At 34.7% G+C, this 9,456-nt stretch overlaps 1 non-coding gene across 1 annotated transcript; it reads right to left on the reverse strand.

Annotated features, from left to right (window-relative positions):
* Positions 1–8,966: 8,966 nt before the first annotated feature.
* On the reverse strand, positions 8,967–9,040 carry TRNAT-AGU (transfer RNA threonine (anticodon AGU)). The gene has a single exon. It is a non-coding gene; the product is annotated as a tRNA-Thr (tRNA).
* Between the last annotated feature and the right edge of the window lie 416 nt (positions 9,041–9,456).

Here is a 9,456-nt window from a genome sequence, read left to right on the forward strand (position 1 = left end):
GCGGTCCAGTCTTTTCCAAAGGTTCCGTGGTGTCGCACTGTGGTTGTGCCATATGTACCACTCTCCCTGCATGGGTAGTGGTAGTAATCCTGTATTTTGAATGGCAGCATTAAAATCTTCAATAGCTATTCGAATATCCCCTGATGTGCCACATACTTCGCTGAGGTCGCGAACTGCATTAAAATCCCCTCCAATCAACCATGGGATATCAGTACACTGTATAGCTAAACTTTCCAGGGCATTCCATAACTCTCTCCTGTCAATCACCTCAGTAGCTCCATAAGCGACTGTAACAGCGATTGACTCATGAATTGCACGAATATTAACAAGACAATGGATAAATTGCATTCCACATTCAACCACATTAACATCAATAAAATTATCATCCCACGCTATCCACACCCGATTACCAGAAGATCCATAATCCATATACCATTTCCAATGGGGTAATAGGAAAGAATGAATTTGAGCTGCATTATTAAATCGAACACAAGTTTCAAGGAGGCCGAGAGATTGTAACCTGAACTCAGCAACGATGGTTCCTACTCCGTTCAGACATTGTTGTTTCATGCGGTGTCCCCAGTTTGGGTATGTATACAGCAATCGGTGGTTTAACTTGTTTTGGTTTGTTAAGAACACACTCTTTGGCAGAGTGCACCAATGTCATACAGCTTTTGCACTTCGGGGGTATCCATTCGTACTCAACATCTACTTTACATGGGGATTCTCCTCCTTCTTCATCCGGTGTCATAATTATGATGTGTTTCGGTAAATTTGAGGTCACATCCAACATTACGCATACACAAGCGAAGTCCAGTCTCGTGCATGTTCTCGTAATCGCATCCGGGTAAAGTGGTTTACCCACTCCACTAGCCACCGTACTAAGACCTTCCTCTGTCCACAACTCGACTGGAAGGTGTCGTATTTTGATCCACGCAGGAACCTCTGTATGCTGTAGTTTCCTTAATTCCATCCCTGGTTTCCATTTTTGAAGAATAATAGGCTGCCCCTGATATAGCCACGGACCTCCTTCAATGACATCTTCCGTAGCAACTACTGATTTGAATTGGAAGAAAAAGAACCCATTATTTGTACTAGTGACCTCCTTTAAGTCCGGCCATATCGACTTTGCAAATTCCTTTAGATGGTGAAAGTACGGTCTTTTTCCAAGGAAATACCCCACCGCGGTAGCCATCCATCTTTTAGACCCATTCCGTATAATATCCAGTGTGGGTCGCACAATCACCTCTCCTTTTTATACCGTTGGAGCCACATAGGATAGGGTCTTTCGAGTTGAATTGTGGAATGCATGAGCTATTTTATCATCGATAATCGTGTCCGAGCATGCATGCAACGTAATGTTTCCAACAAACAAACCCGTAGGAGCTCGATAATCAAAACTAGAAATCTATTTTTGTCTTTTTGTGCAGGATGACATCATCCATGATGTCAGCAGTGATGTCATTTGGAGTGATCTCAGCAGTGATGTCATCTGCAGCGATGTTACCTGCAATGATGTCAGCAGTGATGTCATCTTCAGTGATGTCAGCAGAGGTCATGCTAGCATCACCAGTGACATCACCATCCTTGTCAACTGCCACCGTACCTTCCACCTCACTCTCCACGTCACCCACAGAAGCCACGTCAGCTGGTTTTGGAATACCAACCGTCGCCGGCCACCCTTCACCGGAGCTGCCATATCAGTCGACGGCGGCAGCAAAGCAAGTTCATTTCCGGCGGAAAGTCGTGGAATCTCAGGTACCGGCGACTGGGTCAAGTTTCGTCGAATTCTAAGAACGTTCCACATTTTGCTGTTTTGCACGGTTTTATTAAAGCAAGTTCGTTTTCTTTTTATACAAACTTGTTGTTATTATTAAGCTTAGCAAATTTATCACATAAATTCTTGGGTCTAGACCAACGTTTTGGTTATGTTTCATCGAATTCTGAGAATGTTCAAAATTTAGCTGTTTTTCGCGGTTTTATTAGACCAAGTTTGTTTCCCTTTTATACAAACTTGTAGTTATTATTTCGCTTAGCAAATTTACAATAAAACTTCTGGGGTCTATACCAACGTTTGGGTCAAGGTTCGTCGTATTCTAAGAACGTTGAAAATTTAGCTGTTTTGCACGGTTTTATTAAAGTAAGTTCGTTTCCCTTTTATACAAACTTGTAGTTATTATTAAGCTTAGAAAATTTACCACATTAATTCTTGGGTCTAGACTAACGTTTTGGTGAAGTTTCGTCGAATTCTGAGAACATTCAAAATTTAGCTGTTTCGCACGGTTTTATTAAAGCAAGTTCTTTTCCCTTTTATACAATCTTGTAGTTATTATTAAATTTAGCAAATTTTCCACATTAATTCTTGGGCCTAGACCAACGTTTTGGTCGTGTTTCGTCATATTAGAGCAACTTTGTTTCCATTTAATACAAACTTTTAGTTATTATAACGCTTAGCAAATTTACCACACAAATTTTTGGGTCTAGACCAACGTTTTGGTCGAGTTTCGTCGAATTCTGAGAACGTTCAATATTTAGCTGTTTTTCGGGGTTTTAATAGAGCAAGTTTGTTTCCCTTTTATAAAAATCTGTAGTTATTATTAAGCTTAGCAGATTTACCACAAAAATTCTTGGGTCTAGACCAACGTTTTGGTCTAGTTTCGTCGAATTCTGAGAATGTTCAAAATTTAGCTGTTTTGCGCAGTTTTATTAGAGTAATTTAGTTTCCCTGTTGTAAAAACTTGTAGTTATTATTACGCTTAGAAAATTTACCACACAAATTTTTGGGTCTTGACCAACGTTTGGGTCAAGTTTCCTCGTAATCTAAGAACGTTCAAAATTTAGCAGTTTTGCACGGTTTTATTAAAGCAAGTTCGTTTTGCTTTTATACAAATTTGTTGTTATTATTAAGTTTAGCAAATTTACCACATTAATTTTTGGGTCTAGACCAACGTTTTGGTCAAGTTTCGACGAATTCTGAGAATGTTCGAAATTTATATGTTTTGCGCGGTTTTAATAGAGCAAGTTTGTTTCCATTTTATACAAACCTGTAGTTATTATTGAGCTTAGCAAATTTAAATTGCTTTCATTGAAAGTTGAACTCAAGACCTCACGCTTACTAAACGAGTGCTCTAACCAACTGAGCTATGAAAGCTCATAAGCTTAGCAAATTTACCACATAAATTTTTGGGTCTAGACCAACGTTTGGGTCAAGTTTCGTCGAATTCTGAAAATGTTCAAAACTTAGCTATTTTGCACGGTTTTATTAAAACAATTTTGTTTACCTTTTATACAAATTTGTAGTTATTATTAAGCTTAACAAATATACCGCACAAATTCTTGGGTGTAAACCAACGTTTGAGTCAAGTTTCGTCGAATTCTAAGAACGTTCCACATTTAGCTGTTTTGCACTATTTTATTAAAGCACGATCGTTTTCCTTTTATACAAACTTGTAGTTATTATTACTCTTAGCAAATTTACCACACAAATTTTTGGGTCAAGTTTCCTCGTATTCTAAGAACGTTCAAAATTTAGCTGTTCTGCACGGTTTTATTAAAGGAAATTTGTTTCCCTTTTATACAAACTTTTAGTTATTATTAAGCTTAGAAAATTTACCAACTTAATTCTTGGGTCTAGACCAACGATTTGGTCAAGTTTCGTCGAATTTTGAGAACGTTCAAAATTTAGCTGTTTTGCGTCGTTTTATTAGATCAAGTTTGTTTCCCTTCTATACAAACTTGTAGTTATTATTAGGCTTAGCAAATTTACCACACAAATTCTTGGGTCTAGACCAACGTTTGGGTCGAGTTTCGTCGAATTCTGAGAACGTTCAAAATTTAGGTGTTTTGCCCGGTTTTATTTGAGCATGTTTGTTTCCCTTTTATACAAATTCATAGTTATTATTACGTTTAGCAAATTTACCACACAAATTCTTGGGTCTTGACCACTGTTTGGGTCAAGTTTCCTCGAATTCTGAGAATGTTCAAAATTTAGCTATTTTGCACTGTTTTATTAGAACAATTTTGTTTCCCTTTTGTACAAACTTGTAGTTATTATTAAGCTTAGTAAATATACCACACAAATTCTTGGGTGTAAACCAGCGTTTGGGTCAAGTTTCGTCGAATTTTAAGAACGTTCCACATTTTGCTGTTTTGCACGGTTTTATTAAAGCAAGTTCGTTTTCCTTTTATAAAAACTTGTAGTTATTATTAAGCTTAGCAAATTTACTACATAAATTCTTGGGTCTAGACCAACGTTTTGGTTATTTTTCGTCGAATTCTGAGAACGTTCAAAATTTAGCTGTTTTGCGCGGTTTTATTAGAGCAGTTTGTTTTCCTTCTATACAAACTTGTAGTTATTATTAGACTTAGCAAATTTACCACACAAATTCTTGGGTATAGACCAACGTTTGGGTCGAGTTTCGTCTAATTCTTAGAACGTTCAAAATTTAGGTGTTTTGCGCGGTTTTATTAGAGCATGTTTGTTTCCCTTTTATACAAGCTTGTAGTTATTATTACGTTTAGCAAATTTACCACACAAATTCTTGGGTCTTAACCACTGTTTGGGTCATGTTTCGTCGAATTCTGAGAACGTTCAAAATTTAGCTATTTTGCACTGTTTTATTAGAACAATTTTGTTTCCCTTTTATACAAACTTGTAGTTATTACAAAGCTTAGTAAATATACCACACAAATTCTTGGGTGTAAACCAGCGTTTGGGTCAAGTTTCGTCGAATTCTAAGAACATTCCACATTTTGCTGTTTTGCACAGTTTTATTAAAGCAAGTTCATATTCCTTTTTTACAAACTTGTTGTTATTATTAAGCTTAGCAAATTTACCACATAAATTCTTGGGTCTAGACCAACGTTTTGGTTATGTTTCGTCGAATTCTGAGAATGTTCATAATTTAGCTGTTTTTCGCGGTTTTATTAGACCAAGTTTGTTTCCCTTTTATACAAACTTGTAGTTATTCTTTCGCTTAGCAAATTTACAATAAAACTTCTGGGGTCTATACCAACGTTTGGGTCAAGGTTCGTCGTATTCTAAGAACGTTGAAAATTTAGCTGTTTTGCACGGTTTTATTAAAGTAAGTTCGTTTCCCTTTTATACAAACTTGTAGTTATTATTAAGCTTAGAAAATTTACCACATTAATTCTTGGGTCTAGACTAACGTTTTGGTGAAGTTTCGTCGAATTCTGAGAACGTTCAAAATTTAGCTGTTTCGCACGATTTTATTAAAGCAAGTTCTTTTCCCTTTTATACAATCTTGTATTTATTATTAAACTTAGCAAATTTTCCGCATTAATTCTTGGGCCTAGACCAACGTTTTGGTCGTGTTTCGTCAAATTAGAGCAACTTTGTTTCCATTTAATACAAACTTTTAGTTATTATAACGCTTAGCAAATTTACCACACAAATTTTTGGGTCTAGACCAACGTTTTGGTCGAGTTTCGTCGAATTCTGAGAACGTTCAATATTTAGCTATTTTCCGGGGTTTTAATAGAGCAAGTTTGTTTCCCTTTTATAAAAATCTGTAGTTATTATTAAGCTTAGCAGATTTACCACATAAATTCTTGGGTCTAGACCAACGTTTTGGTCTAGTTTCGTCGAATTCTGAGAATGTTCAAAATTTAGCTGTTTTGCGCAGTTTTATTAGAGTAATTTAGTTTCCCTTTTGTAAAAACTTGTAGTTATTATTACGCTTAGCAAATTTACCACACAAATTTTTGGGTCTTGACCAACGTTTGGGTCAAGTTTCCTCATAATCTAAGAACATTCAAAATTTAGCAGTTTTGCACGGTTTTATTAAATCAATTTTGTTTTGCTTTTATACAAATTTGTAGTTATTATTAAGTTTAGCAAATTTACCACATTAATTTTTGGGTCTAGACCAACGTTTTGGTCAAGTTTCGACGAATTCTGAGAATGTTCGAAATTTAGATGTTTTGCGCGGTTTTAATAGAGCAAGTTTGTTTCCCTTTTATACAAACCTGTAGTTATTATTGAGCTTAGCAAATTTAAATTGCTTTCATTGAAAGTTGAACTCAAGACCTCACGCTTACTAAACGAGTGCTCTAACCAACTGAGCTATGAAAGCTCATAAGCTTAGCAAATTTACCACATAAATTTTTGGGTCTAGACCAACGTTTGGGTCAAGTTTCGTCGAATTCTGAAAACGTTCAAAACTTAGCTATTTTGCACGGTTTTATTAAAACAATTTTGTTTACCTTTTATACAAATTTGTAGTTATTATTAAGCTTAACAAATATACCGCACAAATTCTTGGGTGTAAACCAACGTTTGAGTCAAGTTTCGTCGAATTCTAAGAACGTTCCACATTTAGCTGTTTTGCACTATTTTATTAAAGCACGATCGTTTCCCTTTTATACAAACTTGTAGTTATTATTACTCTTAGCAAATTTACCACACAAATTTTTGGGTCAAGTTTCCTCGTATTCTAAGAACGTTCAAAATTCAGCTGTTCTGCACGGTTTTATTAAAGGAAATTTGTTTCCCTTTTATACAAACTTTTAGTTATTATTAAGCTTAGAAAATTTACCAACTTAATTCTTGGGTCTAGACCAACGATTTGGTCAAGTTTCGTCGAATTCTGAGAACGTTCAAAATTTAGCTGTTTTGCGTCGTTTTATTAGATCAAGTTTGTTTCCCTTCTATACAAACTTGTAGTTATTATTAGGCTTAGCAAATTTACCACACAAATTCTTGGGTCTAGACCAACGTTTGGGTCGAGTTTCGTCGAATTCTGAGAACGTTCAAAATTTAGGTGTTTTGCCCGGTTTTATTTGAGCATGTTTGTTTCCCTTTTATACAAATTCATAGTTATTATTACGTTTAGCAAATTTACCACACAAATTCTTGGGTCTTGACCACTGTTTGGGTCAAGTTTCCTCGAATTCTGAGAATGTTCAAAATTTAGCTATTTTGCACTGTTTTATTAGAACAATTTTGTTTCCCTTTTGTACAAACTTGTAGTTATTATTAAGCTTAGTAAATATACCACACAAATTCTTGGGTGTAAACCAGCGTTTGGGTCAAGTTTCGTCGAATTCTAAGAACATTCCACATTTTGCTGTTTTGCACGGTTTTATTAAAGCAAGTTCGTTTTCCTTTTATAAAAACTTGTAGTTATTATTAAGCTTAGCAAATTTACTACATAAATTCTTGGGTCTAGACCAACGTTTTGGTTATTTTTCGTCGAATTCTGAGAACGTTCAAAATTTAGCTGTTTTGCGCGGTTTTATTAGAGTAAGTTTGTTTTCCTTTTATACAAACTTGTAGTTATTATTAGGCTTAGCAAATTTACCACACAAATTCTTGGGTCTAGACCAACGTTTGGGTCGAGTTTCGTCTAATTCTTAGAACGTTCAAAATTTAGGTGTTTTGCGCGGTTTTATTAGAGCATGTTTGTTTCCCTTTTATACAAACTTGTAGTTATTATTACGTTTAGCAAATTTACCACACAAATTCTTGGGTCTTAACCACTGTTTGGGTCATGTTTCGTCGAATTCTGAGAACGTTCAAAATTTAGCTATTTTGCACTGTTTTATTAGAACAATTTTGTTTCCCTTTTATACAAACTTGTAGTTATTACAAAGCTTAGTAAATTTACCACACAAATTCTTGGGTGTAAACCAGCGTTTGGGTCAAGTTTCGTCGAATTCTAAGAACGTTCCACATTTTGCTGTTTTGCACAGTTTTATTAAAGCAAGTTCATTTTCCTTTTTTACAAACTTGTTGTTATTATTAAGCTTAGCAAATTTACCACATAAATTCTTGGGTCTAGACCAACGTTTTGGTTATGTTTCGTCGAATTCTAAGAATGTTCAAAATTTAGCTGTTTTTCGCGGTTTTACTAGACCAAGTTTGTTTCCCTTTTATACAAACTTGTAGTTATTATTTCGTTTAGCAAATTTAAAATAAAACTTCTGGGGTCTATACCAACGTTTGGGTCAAGGTTCGTCGTATTCTAAAAACGTTGAAAATTTAGCTGTTTTGCACGGTTTTATTAAAGTAAGTTCGTTTCCCTTTTATACAAACTTGTAGTTATTATTAAGCTTAGAAAATTTACCACATTAATTCTTGGGTCTAGACTAACGTTTTGGTGAAGTTTCGTCGAATTCTGAGAACGTTCAAAATTTAGCTGTTTCGCACGGTTTTATTAAAGCAAGTTCTTTTCCCTTTTATACAATCTTGTAGTTATTATTAAACTTAGCAAATTTTCCACATTAATTCTTGGGCCTAGACCAACGTTTTGGTCGTGTTTCGTCATATTAGAGCAACTTTGTTTCCATTTAATACAAACTTTTAGTTATTATAACGCTTAGCAAATTTACCACACAAATTTTTGGGTCTAGACCAACGTTTTGGTCGAGTTTCGTCGAATTCTGAGAACGTTCAATATTTAGCTGTTTTCCGGGGTTTTAATAGAGCAAGTTTGTTTCCCTTTTACAAAAATCTGTAGTTATTATTAAGCTTAGCAGATTTACCACATAAATTCTTGGGTCTAGACCAACGTTTTGGTCTAGTTTCGTCGAATTCTGAGAATGTTCAAAATTTAGCTGTTTTGCGCAGTTTTATTAGAGTAATTTAGTTTCCCTTTTGTAAAAACTTATAGTTATTATTACGCTTAGCAAATTTACCACACAAATTTTTGGGTCTTGACCAACGTTTGGGTCAAGTTTCCTCGTAATCTAAGAACGTTCAAAATTCAGTAGTTTTGCACGGTTTTATTAAATCAATTTTGTTTTGCTTTTATACAAATTTGTAGTTATTATTAAGTTTAGCAAATTTACCACATTAATTTTTGGGTCTAGACCAACGTTTTGGTCAAGTTTCGACGAATTCTGAGAATGTTCGAAATTTAGATGTTTTGCGCGGTTTTAATAGAGCAAGTTTGTTTCCCTTTTATACAAACCTGTAGTTATTATTGAGCTTAGCAAATTTAAATTGCTTTCATTGAAAGTTGAACTCAAGACCTCACGATTACTAAACGAGTGCTCTAACCAACTGAGCTATGAAAGCTCATAAGCTTAGCAAATTTACCACATAAATTTTTGGGTCTAGACCAACGTTTGGGTCAAGTTTCGTCGAATTCTGAAAACTTTCAAAACTTAGCTATTTTGCACGGTTTTATTAAAACAATTTTGTTTACCTTTTATACAAATTTGTAGTTATTATTAAGCTTAACAAATATACCGCACAAATTCTTGGGTGTAAACCAACGTTTGAGTCAAGTTTCGTCGAATTCTAAGAACGTTCCACATTTAGCTGTTTTGCACTATTTTATTAAAGCACGATCGTTTCCCTTTTATACAAACTTGTAGTTATTATTACTCCTAGCAAATTTACCACACAAATTTTTGGGTCAAGTTTCCTCGTATTCTAAAAACGTTCAAAATTTAGCTGTTCTGCACGGTTTTATTAAAGGAAATTTGTTT

The sequence above is a fragment of the Sesamum indicum genome, linkage group LG7 (assembly GCF_026168435.1).
Source record: "Sesamum indicum cultivar Baizhima isolate 11 linkage group LG7, ASM2616843v1, whole genome shotgun sequence".
NCBI lineage: Eukaryota > Viridiplantae > Streptophyta > Magnoliopsida > Lamiales > Pedaliaceae > Sesamum > Sesamum indicum.